This window comes from Mus caroli, chromosome 6 (genome assembly GCF_900094665.2).
Source record: "Mus caroli chromosome 6, CAROLI_EIJ_v1.1, whole genome shotgun sequence".
Taxonomy (NCBI): domain Eukaryota; kingdom Metazoa; phylum Chordata; class Mammalia; order Rodentia; family Muridae; genus Mus; species Mus caroli.
The window spans coordinates 123,747,210-123,761,996 of NC_034575.1; the positions used below are offsets into that span (position 1 = coordinate 123,747,210).

Consider the following 14,787-nt stretch of genomic DNA (forward strand, 5'->3'; position numbering starts at 1 on the left):
GACCTCGCTGGAAGACACAGGGCTGACAGGCGCTCGCTCTGAAAGCACTGATGACTGTGAAGATGGGAAACCCAATTTCAAGAATTAAAGAACCTGAGGTACAGTGACCGGGCCTGCGCTGTGACCCGGACGGATCCCCATATTCAATGCCTCCACTTGCTCTAACCTGTTAGCAACCCCAGATCAGGGCTTTGCAAACCATAGGCTGTGACCCGTTCAGGGGCTGCCAAATTAGTTGAGTGGGTCAGTAGAGAAAACAGAACAAATACACAGATCTGGATCCTGGTGCCTGTGTCCACTGGATCCTTACTTCTGGCAATAAAGCACGTGGGGGGCGGTGGAGGAGGAAAGAGACCACAGTCACAAAGTTAGGATTTTAAAAAATCTTTCCCATGAGGGGCCAGGGAGATGGCTCAGTGGGTAAAGGCACTTGCCATACAAGCCTGGTCGCCTGAATTTGATCCCCAGAACCTATTTATGGTAAATAATGAGGTGTCCACAAAGTTGCCCTCTGACCTCCACACTCCTGCTCTGGCATGTGTGTGCATGCACACTTGCACATGCAAAATAATTAATACCACTACTATTAATAATATTCTTTTAAAATTAAATAATCATTTCATGAGATTTTTTTCCATCATAGTTCTCTGTGTGTGTGTGTGTGTGTGTGTGTGTGTGTGTGTGTGTGTGAGAGAGAGAGAGAGAGAGAGAGAGAGAGAGAGAGAGAGAGAGTGAATTTGGGAAGTAGCCCCTGCACCTCTGTAGAGACATGGATCACCCACAAGAGTCTCAGTGAATGTGGGTTGATAGCCCACTGGAATGTATACTTTCCAGACATTAAATTCTGAGCTGAGCTGGTCGCCTCCTGCAGGGCCACACCTGGCCAGGAAGACTGACCCAGCTGCAGGAAATACCTTGGGATTCACTCTCAAAGATGGCAAATGAGTTTAATGGATGCCAAGAAGTTAGGCACACCATGAGAAGAAAAGGAATTGTAGCTGTGGAAAGGTGTTCCTAGGCCATCTGACCCCATGGCAGCTGCAGGATCCGGTTAAGAATCTGCACTCTGGGTGCTCTCCTGCAGGGCCCCAGCTCTCCAGTGCACGATATATAACCCAGACTCTTCGCTCATGGATTCACCGCCCAAGTGCTGAAACAAATCAGAGAGAGCTGGCTTTTAAAAACCTATGACGTGAGCTCGGCACAGAACTACACCTTTGTGATCTATTAGATTACAGAAAACCAATTCCAAATTGAGCCAATATTTTATCCGTTACAAATTCCATTCAGCTGCCTGCCTCATCTGTGTGTAGCAGACGGAACCTCCCACTGGGTCTTCAGAACAGAAGGGAAACATCATACCCTCTTGTGTCCCAAGGCTCCACAATGAAGGACGATGGTCTCACCTCTTGTTTTATTCAGGGCAGAAGAGAGGAACAGGCTTCAAATGCAACAGGAAGCCTGCAGAGGGGCACTGTTAAGGACAGGAACAGGTGACCCAAGCAGGTGCTAGCTGCAACCCTAGGCCAGCTGAGCCTGCCCCACCTGGGGTACGCATGGGCAAGTGTCAGGGAGTGTAATTTACCCTGCGTGGCTGTTCGAAGTCCCTTCCTTCCTAGATGACTTTGGGAGGTGCCTTCCTGTCTGTGGCATCCCTGGTTCCAGGATGAGGCAGGATAATGGCTTTGGGGTTGCCACAAACAATTGGGTCTCCCCAGGCACTCACAGCCTATTTCCAGATCCTGATGGGTCCTGCCTAATGCCAGCGTCATTGGAGGAATCCAGGGCATTCCAGGCTCAGCATTGTTCAGATCACACATTCCTCTGCATAAAAAGCTACAGAATAATTCTCATTCCTCAGTCCTCCCGGGAGAAACCACATCAGAGGGTGAGCAACCAGATCTCTGTGTGATGGGGCACATGGAAATAGGCAGGTGGGAGCCACGGAACCTCTCCACGACTGTCCATCAGATCTGCTGCCGTGTACCCAGAGAGATCACTTGCCCCTACCCACAAGCTAAGCCCACCCTCCCAACACAGTGTCACAAGCAGATGGCGGTGAGGGCAGAGTCCTACCTGTACCCTCAGCCTGGACACAGTTCCATCTCAGTATCTCACGCTGTGAAAACTATACCTAAGCTTTCAGGAATTAGCTAGTGACTACATTTGAGTCCTGTAAATGTCAGGCACAGGAGAATCAAAGATCTCCAACCCTATGGCTCACCCACCGTGCTAAAGACAAAAATGCAGATGGGAAGGAAAAGACACCAAGCATGCAGGGAGCAGAAGAAAGGGTTATGGAAGGAACAAAAGATGAGCAAGAAAAAGAAAAGGAAAACACAGGGGGTACAGGGAGCTAAAATCACCCACCACCACTGTGTATTAACACATACTGCATGCCCAGCACCGAGCTGGGTGCAGAAGAGACCAAATCAAATGCAAGACCCCCGACAGAGGAGCCTGAAGGAGCTCAGACCTGCCCAGAGGCCCCTGGCAGACACAATTAATTCTTCCTGGAGGCAGAACAGTGGAGTCACATTCCCAGGAAAAAGTGTTCATCGTGTCTACCCAGCCTCTGCAGCCTCTGGACCGCTATGCCCTAAAAGGCAAAGTCTGTCTGCATTTCGGTGGTGAGAAATTTCACAACTTCCTTTCTTATTTTTGTTCTTTTCTTCTCTCTCTTTTTTTTTCTTCCAGTTTTATAAGGGAGTGGTGTCAGAACACAAGACCTCACACAATCCAGGTAAGTGTTCTCCCCTGATATACATCCCCAGCCCCGCTTCCTTTCTTAGCTACTAAGAACTCAGAACCAGTGGAAGCTATGCAAATTAAAAACTATAAACACCTCTAGCCTTTACATTTTTTTTTGGTTACAATAAACATTTATTTAAAGTGTGGCATAGGTAGAACAAATAATTCTTAAATTGTGATTTGGGTTGAAATAACTTTGTGAAAGTATGGTGAGACCAGGCATACCCACAGATCTTAACTAAAAGATCACTTCTTTGCCCACTCTTCTCTCTCCTTTCTTTCCCGAATAACCTCTTTTAGATAGGGTTCAAGGTAGAATTTGTCCTCCTCATATTTTGTCCACTGATCCTTAGGCAAGATCTGATGCCTCATAGTCAGGTCCAGGGCTGTCTTAATTCGAAACATCCTGTCATTATAAAGGTCCTCAGGAAGCCTTCTTATGGTTTCTTTTACATCTTCAGTTTCATGTAGTGTATCATCTCGCATTAACCCCAGTTTATTGAATCCTGCAGCATTATAATACCACTTTCGAAAACCATCCAGCCACTTGCTTGATGCTGAAACAGCAGATCGGCCCACCATTTTGACCTGAGAGTCGCCTTTACATTTTTATTTTTTAATTTAAACAAGGTTTCCTGATCCTGGTGAGAATGTGGGTTCTCCACCCTCAATACCCCTACCTCCCTAAATCTCTTGCTCGGTGGCTCTCAAGGGACATCTCACATCTCCTGTGTGATCCCTCCTACCCAGGGCTCTCTTTACCCAAATGTTGGTACACTTTTACAACACTCTCAACAGCTCCAGTGTGCACTGTGTCAAACAAGAATTGGGTAGGCAGGCGACATGAAACAGTATCTAAGTCTCAGTGAAGTGATGGGGTTGGGAGGATCTGGTATTCAGGAAAACTGGAGAGCTAGTTCAAGCTTCTGTCAGAGTTTTTTCTGCCTGGACTGATGTCTTCTTGGCTATACCTTGGTCCTAGGATGAAGTCCAATACACCAAGTGGTAGGGACAGGCACCTCAGTGGCAGGGAAGTCATTCAACGATTGAGTCTTCTTTTCATTAACATTTTCACTGTGCTTGAAATTAGTTAGAAATAAAACACTCTAACTAGTCAGCAGGCGGTGATAGGTGTCCTCTAAGACCACAGTGCTATATAGGCCTGGCCCATTAGAATGCCCTCGCATCCACTAACTTAACACAGGCAACACAGGGAGGTGCGTGGTACCTGCCAGCTGCTTCTTCATGGCAGAAAGAATACACTTCCTCAGGCCTCTGCCTGTTCCTGGTAAGCGGTGCACACCCTTTTGGGGTCCCTTGCTTCTCTATGGAGCCACTGTCTTCTCCCCACGTGTACATGTTCACCTCCGCTCTCTGAGTACCCCAAAATTAAGGCTCTGCATACTGCTGTGAGTCTTCATTCTCACAGGGGAGTAACCAGGGGTGGGGTTATTCTTATCTGATCTTCAAACCCCAGAATCTAACACAGTGCCTAGCTGACAAATGACAGATGATGGGATGGATGGAAACTCTTGACAGAGGACGTGGAATGCACTCAAGTCTGGGAAGGCCCATGGAGGCAGAGATCTGGACAAACCCCGAAACCATGACTCTACAGACCTGACTGGCTCAAGTGGGCAGTGCATGTTCCCCCAAGACCCCCCCCCCAAAATGCAGTAGGGTACAGCCTGAATCCTAGCGTTGTTCTGCTTAATGCAGATTCCAAAAACTAAACATCAATGCTCATTTCCACGGCACTGCTGCAGAAGCCACCCGTCCCTGCTCAGTCCTGGGGTGGTATTAGGTATCCTTCTATTTATAAAGCAACCATCACAGCAATGCTGAAATGCCAGTCACACAGTTCACCACACAGCAGGACACAGTGGGACAGGAGGAGAAACTGAGGCTGCAAAACAAGACACTAGAAATGTTGAGCACTTCTGCACTACGAAGAAACTCCTTCTGGGGCACTGCCCTTACTAGAGACTCTTTGCCTTCTGGGAAGCTCAAACCTCTAGCTCTCTCTTGGCTCCCACAGGCACAGCCTGGCAGTCTAGGATTTTTAATGTACTGAGAGGTATTAAGTAAAAGGAGCCCAGACCAACAGGAAGCACAAGGAGTCTGGCCTGCCGTGCCCAGGCTCCCTTCCTGGCATCAGTGGAGACTGGTCCCATACCTTCTCCAGCTGAACAGACCTGAATGCCAATGTCTTGGTTCCTTCTGTCTCTCTGTCTCACCCATGTATGACCAAAAGTCCAAATACCGCAGTGCCTCCATGATCAAGACCAAGGAAGACTGTGGTCCCTCCATGCTCAACTACCACCACCTATTCTGAAAACCAACATGTTGCAAGTAGCACACCAGCTTTATCTCTCAAGAGCCATATTCACAGAACACAGGGTAAGTCAGAGGCTTGTCCCAACGTAGCACATCACAAGAGACAAGGCTGGTGGCAAAAGCCTTTGGAGTCCTCCTGGCCACTTACTCAGAAAACAAGAAGGCACCAATGAAGGAGGCAACCTTATACTGCTACAGCAAAAGCACTCTCTGTATCTTGATCTGTGGATGGAAACCATGGGTGAGCAACTGGGAATGTGTGCTGGGCCTGCGACAGGAAGGCCCTGTGCCTAAGCTCAGGACAATGAATATGGCCACCTTGTCACTGCACAGAAGTATGGGAAGTCAGAAAATGAAGGCTACCTGGAAGCACGCAGGTGCCAATCCCTCGGAGCAAATGAGGGCAGAAGGAGGTCCCCTATGGCAAAAGCACCTCTCCAGGGTCGTCATGTAATAACACAACAGCAACAGCAGCAGCAGTAGCAACACACACACACACACACACACACATAACACACATATGCAAACAATTTCCTGATTTCCTGGTCCACAAACTTCCTACTTTGCTCTATACATTCAAGAGACACTAAGGTCTGATGAGCCTTGAACATAAGATACAGGCTCCATTTACTGCTCCCTGCTTTCAAAGAACTAAAACAGTTAAAGGAAGACTTTATTTTTAAGATGTATTTATATATATATATTTATATTTTATATTTTTATTTCAAGCATATGGATGTTTCGTCTGCATTTAAGTATGTGCATCCCATGAGTGCCTGGTGCCTACAGGATCAAAAAAGGGCATCAGATCTTCTAGAGCTGGAGTTAACAGATAGTTGTGAGCCTCTGTGTGGGTGCTGGGAACCGAACTTAGGTCCTCTGCAAGAGCAGTGCTCACAACCCTCTCAGCCATCTCTCCAGGGAAGACTTTCAATGCAGAAAAAAACAAAAAGTTAACAAAGCCATTTTGTTGTTACTGTTGTTTTGAAACGGTGTCTCTCTTTATAGCCCTGGCTGTACTAGAACTCACTAAGTAGACCAGCTGGCCTCAGACTCACAGAGATCTGCCTCCTGAGTACTGGGATTAAAGGTGTACACAATCCAACCTGGTTTAAAAGCTGAATATTTTAAGCAGCACAAGAATGTGATAAATGCTTCACTATTAATAAAAGGCCTAACTAAGAAGATATGACTTCTTCCATCCTGGAAGCCACTGCTCTAGACCAGGGTGAGCAGGTATCTGTCTGGAACAGGGAACAAAATAACTCTCGGAGAGTAAAGTGGAGTCCCAAAGTTGACAACGGATCCACAAATGCACAAGAAGAGTAGCATGGATATTTTGTCTGCGTGTAAGCATGTGCACCCAGCGAGTGTCTGGTGCCCACAGAATCAAAAAAAGGACGTCAGAGTCTCTAGTGCTGATGAGACCACAAGGAAGGGAGCTGCTAAAATTAATCCCCCAGGGGCACTGAGCACCCTCCACACAGCAGGCCTGAGTAACCAAGACAGTGGGGACAGCCATGCCATCAGAGGGCAAACAACTAGTTGGGATAACCAGGTCAGTGAGCATGGCTACTCTGTAGAATGGCAAAGAATCCGTCAGAGTAACGAGGTCAGGGAGCACAGCTTCTCTGAAGGATGGCAAGGGACCAGCAGCCAGATAACCAGGTCAGTGGGTACAGTCTCAGTGCTGGATGGAAAAGGACTAGTTAGGGAGCTTCTGGAATGTTCGGGAAAGAGAAGGGAGAAGTGGGCTAGAAAGCCACTTTTCCAGAAAGCCTAGGGTCGGCAGGTGTGGAGAATGGCTACTATGTTTCTGAGGCAGGCACACAGCAGGATGGGAACCTCTCGTCCTCTTGGTTAATGGACCTGCCTGCCTCTTGCGGTTAGTTACCTTTCCATGCTACAAGCCTGAGGCAGCTTTGTATTCCCCGTGGGCTCCATCAATACCCAAGCTGACACTGATTACAAAGCCAGCATGCTCCCGGAGCTGAGCAACGCCTCCCTAAGTGACAGTGCTGATGGATCTGTTACAAGAGTGGTACACTGGAATCCGCTGTCTCTCCTCCTAACCCACAGCCCACCTCACAGCCTTTTGCCCCTGCAGACAGTGCTTGTCAGCAGGACCTCGGCAAGGCAAGTGAAGACTCTCATAGTGCAGATTCTATGTACTCAGGTGGGTTGGCTGAGCATGCCATTTCAGTTGGGGGGGTGGGGGGTGGCAGAGCATTCACAGCAGATCAAGGAGCACTAATTATTATACCCTCTGGTTCTAGAGAAAAACACACTCTGCAGAGCCAGGTGACATCCGGAGCTAGAAAAGGCCACAGAGGGGGAGGCTGGCTCCCCACACCACCTGGGCTCCGCAGGCTCGCTCTGGAGCGGAGTGGAAAGGCAGAGAGGAGGCTGCATCAGGAAGGATCTGCATCCTGCCTTCTGCAGCAAGCAAGATGCTGAGAGCAGAGGCTGGGCTGGGGGTGGGGGCTCTGTGATGGATGGACCCTGCTTTGCAGGCTGCTACCAGAGGGCCAGGGAGGAAGAGGAGAAATGAAAAGCCTGGGAGATATTTTCCCCGTGATTTGTGCCACTGGAGATGCCCTGAAGCAATATTTATCCTGCAGCTCTGTCCCACTTTCGTTTATTATCCAGCTTAGCCTGAGTTATCACAACCAGGACGGGACCCATAAACTAGCTACCTGACACCATCAGGACCAGGAGGCGTATTTTAAGATCTCAAGGAGCTGCTTTGACCCTCTGTGGAAATTTAAAGAAGTAGGTGTTCTCCTTATGCCCTGGGGGCAGTGACCACTCTGGAAGCTGACACCTGGAGAGTCTCAACCCAGAGCAATCACACCTGTACCTTCCCTACTGATGCACACAGCATCCGGTGGCCCAGAAGACACACCCTCCAAAGGGCCAGAGCACTTCTGAGGGCAAAATCTGTCAATGGCAGGTCATTAAAATGTTTGCCAGCAAATAAGCAAATACGAGATTTACTGAATATCTTCTACTACTACAGGTACTCCTCTGAGCCCACAGCTTTTCATCCATGCATTCAACCAATCTCAGATCAAAACTATTGGAAAAGTAAAAAAAAAAAAAAAAAAAAATGACATCTGTCATTTTGCTCTTGTCATTATTCCCTGGACAATATCGCACGACGATTATTTGCATCGCATTTGCATCACATTGCCTCCCTAAGTAACCCAGAGAGGTATGCAGGAGGATATGTGCAGTTATATGCAAATACTAACTACACCATTTTACATAAGAGACTTGACAGTCTATGGATTTTGGCATCTAAAAGGGGGTGGTCCTGGAAACAACCCTCCTGAGGATACCAGGGAAGGCTTTGTAACTGGGATCTGTGCTAACCAAAGCGGTGTTAGCAGAGCAAAGCCAAGTCTTCAACTATCTTATCTACTAGATCTATTAAGGTACTCACAGGCACAGATAACTAACAATTACCGAGAAGAGGGGTAGATCTGAGGAAGTGGGCAACCCCGGAGCTTTCACAACACTCAGGATGGAGGACCCTCAGGGTTGGTGCTGACATCAAGTAAAGGTAACAAGAGGATGGATGGTCATTTCCAGACTGAAATCCAACAGTTTCTAAAGATTACCAAGTAAGTAAAATGACCTAGTTAACTGGGCTTAAAGCAACACACACACCAGAATAAAACCAGACAAGCCCTCACCCTCATACAGTTTATATTCTGAATTGAGGACACAGGGACAGCAGTGAAGATTTAAGAAAAGTTGTGATGTTTTATCAAGAAAGTGAAAAGAGGGAAGAGAAGGGGGGGGAGCAGAGCAGGTGACTATTTGAAGAAGAAAGGTCTGGGAAGGTCTCAGGGGCAGTTGGTGGCTGGGACTGGGGCATAGGTGCAGAGGCAGTAAGAGAAAGATGACCCTGATTGATCGGGCCAGGAGAGCACATGTATGCTTCCCCACATACTGGGACATGTACCAATTGTCCCAGTGGTGGGAACATGGAGCCCATGATTTTATGAGTCAAAGAACTTTGTTAATACAGCGACCTTAGTATCTGCTGAGTGAGGGGCTCCTTGTCAGAAGACCATAGTGTGACAGAGAAGCCTAAAGCTTCACCTATCTGCTTCCTCGTGGGTACCACTGGCCCACTAGCCACCACACTTAGTACCCCTAAGACCCTCATCTCTGTGAAGTCAATGCTACCAAGGAGGGATCCCGATGCCTAAGGCCACGCCCACTTCACCTTGGTGCTGAGCGGGTGGCCTCTCCCCCACACCTCACAATCCACTAAATCAGATTTCGTCATCAGCATCGTGACTTTAACAACAAGGGGAGAGGGAGATACCTGCTTCTTAAGGTTTTCTCATAGAAGCTACTTTTGGGGTCCCTATGAAGACGTTCAAAGAGTAGGGCCCAATACCAAGATGCAGCGAGTAGACAGGAAACCAGGGTGACTGAAAAGTTTGTCTCCATAAATAAAGGAAGGAAAATATTGAGATCTGGCATGGACCAGCGAGGATGTGTCAAACTGCTCTGCTGTGTTCCTCGCAAACACCATAAAAGAGATGAATGGGAAAGACATTCAGATCTAACTGACACTTTCTGAGAACTTTCCATTTCCCAGCTGCTCTCCTGCCTCGCTCAGTTCTCACAGCGACTCCATGAGACAGGCGTAGCTATTCCCGATGATAGAATTCCCAATGACTGATGTGGAATCCAGGAGTAAAAGGACTTGCTCAAGGTCGAGCAGCTCAAAACAGGAGATGGGCTCAGAACAGCCCACCTCACCCTAGCTTGAGACACCAGATTCCTACCTTAGAAGCCAGTCCACTGCCGCACTGGCTGGGGTGCATCCGCGGAATGATGGTTTGGATGTGGTATGTTCTCTGCAGGCTCAGGGTGAACACTTAGAAAGTGGTACCGCCCTTCCTTCTCTAGAGGAAGTGGATCACTGGGAGAAGCCATTGGTGCTGGTAGCACATTCCAGCTGCACTCCTGCTGCCCTAAGGGGCCTTTCAACACCCCTTCACCCCGCTGATATCCTCGCACTGTAGACGAGATAGCCCCAAGCAGCTTTGCGCCAGGTATTACCAAGCAACAAGAAGGGTAGGTAACTAGGGAGAGGTCAGAGGGAGCCCGCAGACAAACAGAGAGGGCCATTGAGCATGTGTCCCCCTTGAAGGAGGCAGCGGGATGGCTGTCAGCCCCTCACCTGAGAATCAACCACTCAAGTCCTGGCCACAAGTGGTCTTGCACAACTTTAGGGTGCATGGGAGGTGGAAAGTTGCCTGGGGGCAGGAGGACCCCATTGGCAAATCTTCTGAGAGGTTATATCACTCATGCTCCTCTGAGAAAACTCATCAACTTGGTGGCTGCCCGAGTGGGGCTTGGATGGAGGAGGTATTGTTGCCCTGTCATTGGTTACCTGTGTGAGGCTAATAGATATTTGTCCCCTCAGGGAGATATGCAGCACGTCACCACTATGCTATTCGCTCTGCCAAGACCCCCAAAGCAGTGGGCTAACTGACTATGGACCGAAACATTCAACCTGTGAGCTGAAATAAACCCAGCCCCTTATCAGGTTGATTGGTTCAGGTATAATGTTACAGCGTCACAAAGGAGAATGTGGGGATTGACATGGACACCAAGCTAGTTCATTCACTCATTCATTCATTCATTCATTCATCCACTCATTCACATTCTCTCTCATTCTCTCTCTCCCCACCTCTCTCTCCCCCTTTCCCTTCCACCTCTTCGCACAACTCCCCAAAACACAGACTTTGACTTCTCCTCTCAGAGGGCACCAAAGTCACTCAACTTCCCCTAGCCACCAGAAACACTGCACACTAAGCGGAAAGAGAGAGCACTTTACAGAGAGGGGAGGCAGCCCACGTACTGGGGCTCTTGCCCTCACCTGGAAGCTGCAGGGGGCCGGGAGAAGGCCCACATGAGTGGAAGCTGAGCCAGCTCTCTCTTTTGACTACACTCCACAGCCTGGCCCATCCAGGAAGCCTGCTGCCAGACGGTCTGGACTGTGGAGACAGTGAGAGACAGGATGAGTGTGCGAACACCTCACGCTCCTGCTCCACTTAATACCACATGAAATCATCACCTGATAGTCCTCCCCTACCTTCCTCCTGAGTCACGTCCAAACCTGAGCTCATCCATCTGCACGCCCACGCCGGCGGGAGAGGAGGCAGGGCCTTGGACAGACCGCGTCTTACTCATCTGCTCGGTGTACTGATGGAGATGCATAGAGAAGGAAGGAAGCAGGGTGACATCTTGGTTGCTTAGGGTCTGGGCTAGGAAGAGATCTGAGACTGGCCAAACCCTCCCCAGCCAGAGCCCAAGTCTCCCCCAATCCTAGCATCTGGCTGGAGACACCCATCAGTAAGGAGACTGGATGCAGTAACTTGCAAGTACTAATGATTAGCAGACAAAACGAAGGGTTCACAGGAAGAAAAGGAGGGGAGAAGAGGCAGAAAAGAGGAATGTACACCTGGCCCTGCCAGCTCCCCCATCCGTGGCATCCCTCCCACCCAGGTACCCTCTTATGAGGCCAGGTCCTGACTGTCTGTCACCTGAGCTCCTATCTCTGCACACCCTGGACATGAAGCACATGTTCCCACATCCTGGTCTCTTTCCTTCGGTGTCCCTGGGCATCAGGCACACTTGGGAACCTGCCCGGGCTGGCTCCTCTCGTGCTCTTGAATTGAAAGAGGCATAAACAAGTGGGCCAGAGGAGTGATTCTGATGAAGACCTTATCAGCTAAAGACGTGAAGCATCTGGAAAGAGTTAGTGCCACGCAGAGGGTAAAGATTTTCCCAATGATAAAGCAAAGCTGAAAAGGATCTCTGCCAAGGATGGCTGATGCTACCCCAGCTTTGCAAAGGAGCCTTGCTGGTGTCAGAGAGGGCCCAGGTCTGAGCTTCTTTTTCAAAGATTTATTTCTATTGTTTTTAATTAGGGGGTGGTATAGGTGTGTGCCCTGAGTACGGGTGCCTGCAGTGGCTAGAGGTGTTGGAGCTACAGACCGATGGGAGTTGTTGCCCAATGTGGGTGTTGGGAATGAACCTGGGTCCTCTGTGCCTAACCACTGAGCCATCTCTTCAGCCCCAGGCCTGGGCTTCTAAGGCATCTTTGCATGCACATTGTGTACAGAGGGATCCCTCTGAATTCTGACCTTCCCTGGACCCCAGGCCCTGCCTTCATTTCCAAAGTCCTGCTGACTTCAGTCTCCCTATGACTTATGTCCGAAAGCACCAAGAAGAGCTGGAGGTGGTCATCAGTACAAATGGGTGCAGTGCCAATTTATATCCACCAGGGGGCACCAGCCAAGGCCCTGGAGGAAACTCTATCCACATGGGTCCCCAGATTCCACTTGATGGCCATACCAACCCCAATGGCCCCTAGTCCCTGTGATCCTAAGCTTACCCATGAGGCCACAGGAAGCCCATGCTCACCACACTTCTGCAGCAGCTACCTGGACATGAAGCACACTGTGGGAGTGGTACATGCCTCAGTGATATCCTACAGTGGGCTCCGAGCCCCATGCCCACCCCAGCATGACTCTACCGTTCCTCTCAAGCTAACCATGGGTGCATCCCACCACTACCTTGTGCTGAGTGTCTGTATGCCTAGCTAGCACCCCATGACCACGAAGCATGAAGGCGGGCACAAAAGAACATAATAAGCATGCCTACCTCCCCAGGCGTACAACGTTTTCTACCCCCGGCTGATCGATACTGTGTGGACATACAACTGTATGTCACCCCCAAAACACACCCAGGGAAAAGAGTCCTAGTTCTCAGCCTCACTGGTCTTCAGTGAAATTAGCAGAAGCCATGGTGAGAGGGCACAGCACAACACCCAGAACGGCTAGACCAGGAACAAGACAAACTGCCAGGAGCTTAGCCACAGCCCTTCCACAGCTGCTGAACCCAGATTGGTGCAGCCAGCTTGGAAGACCAATAATGCCTACAAACGTAGGCTGGTGTAGACCCATTGTCTATGTCTCAGTAATTGCTCTCTGAAGTCCACCAACAGAAAGGGGTCTGATGAATACTGGTATGTCAGAATTTCTACAGAACTGTTGCTTCAAAAGTAACCCAAATCTGGAAAACTACCAAAATGTTCAGTAAGGGGAAAAACCAAAACTCCATCGACTGTGATCCAGACACAAAGCACGAGGATATTCAGCCATGGGAGAGGTTCCGGACACTTACTACATACGTGAATCTTCTTGGTTTAAAACTGTTCTTTTAAAGCCAGGTACAAAAGAGAGCCTACAGTATGTCTAGTTATAAAGTTCAAAAGCATATCTACGCTATCCGCTGTCCGGGTGGTGGTTATCCTTGACCTAGAAAGGCTATAGCAGTGTGGAGTGGGTTTGAAGGTGTTGAAACTGCCCCTTTGTCGGGGCCTGTGAATGTATTCACTTCATTAAAACTGAATGCTGAACTTTGAAGAGTGTGTTATCCTTTGACAGAAAATCAAGACAACTTCCCATTTCCAAACCATCTGCTCACCCCTGTGGCCCCTCTCGCATGAGAGGCCAACCTGTTCACATGAGGCTGATCACGGATCGGCTCTGAGTGTAGCAACTGCTGTTTTTCATCTCGACGGCACGGACCCGAGCTCCGTAGTGTAACGCTTTGATCCTATTCTTAGTAAAACCTCATTAATCAGTAATAAGAAATCCTTCCCAAATTAGTGAAAAGTACAAAATATGGAACATTTGTCTAAAGAAAGGCGGCATTGCGCTTTCAATAGCTGAACACATTAAAATTAAAATCTAAATGTCTACTAAATTAAAGTTAATGGAAAAAAAAAAAAACCAGTGTGTTTCAGCTGACATTGCTTGAATGTTACTAGTGCCCTGTTCTGCACATAAGAGGGCCTTATGAATGGCAAATGCATCTGCTGTATGACAAAGTGACCAAATACCAGTACTTTGAGGGTCACTCTGCCCGGGCTGTCTTTCACTCCCACGCCCTGGTCACTTCCTCCCCAGCCTATGGACTGGCAAGGCTGACCTCCTCCAAAGCACAGGTCCTCCTTGAGGACTGTCCTCCACAGAACGATGCCCGTGAACATGACCCACATATAGGCTGCTTGGGAGACTTATGACACCCACGAGAGTCTGGCACCACCAATGATGGGGGCCGACTCCAGCAGGCAGCAAGATGAGAACTCTAGGCATCATCATAAATAAAACCTCTGCTCGGTAGCTAATCTCACAGGCGCCTTGCAAATACTCCAACAGCTCGACCAGGGCTCACGTGCAGCCTGGGGAGCTCCCAGAAGGAGGAACCTATCTCCCTGACCGACTCTGCAGGATCAGCTCTGCCCGGCCTCAGTAGCCCCTCTCTGTAATGGGGAGAAAAGACCCCAACACTCCCCCAGCTTCACAATGGAACAAAGGAGCTGACCTGCTGGGGCTTTAAATCCCCCTGGATGCCCCTGCCTAACCCAAGAACCTGGGGAGTAATGGCTCAAAGGAAGCAATTTTCTGGAGGCCACGCTAGAGTACAAAGAGCAGCAGCACCTGCCCAGGGGATTGACGTTTGACAACATTTACTGAGAAATGAGTGAATGACCCGGTTCCCAGCAAACACCCCTCAGTCAGGAGTAAGCCACCCTTCCATCTCCTGCCCTCAGAGCAACAGGAACAGCAAACAAGCACTTGGCTTGGTAAAGTTATC

The 14,787-nt window shown here is 49.0% G+C and overlaps 1 protein-coding gene and 1 pseudogene across 4 annotated transcripts in view; both read right to left on the reverse strand.

Annotated features, from left to right (window-relative positions):
• Window positions 1-14,787, reverse strand: part of Tspan9 (tetraspanin 9) — a 180,347-nt gene that overhangs the window by 89,377 nt on the left and 76,183 nt on the right. The window lies entirely within an intron of this gene.
• LOC110296804 lies at window positions 2,868-3,352 on the reverse strand (annotated as a pseudogene). Its single transcript, XR_002378211.2, has one exon. The product of XR_002378211.2 is annotated as a cytochrome b-c1 complex subunit 7 pseudogene (transcript).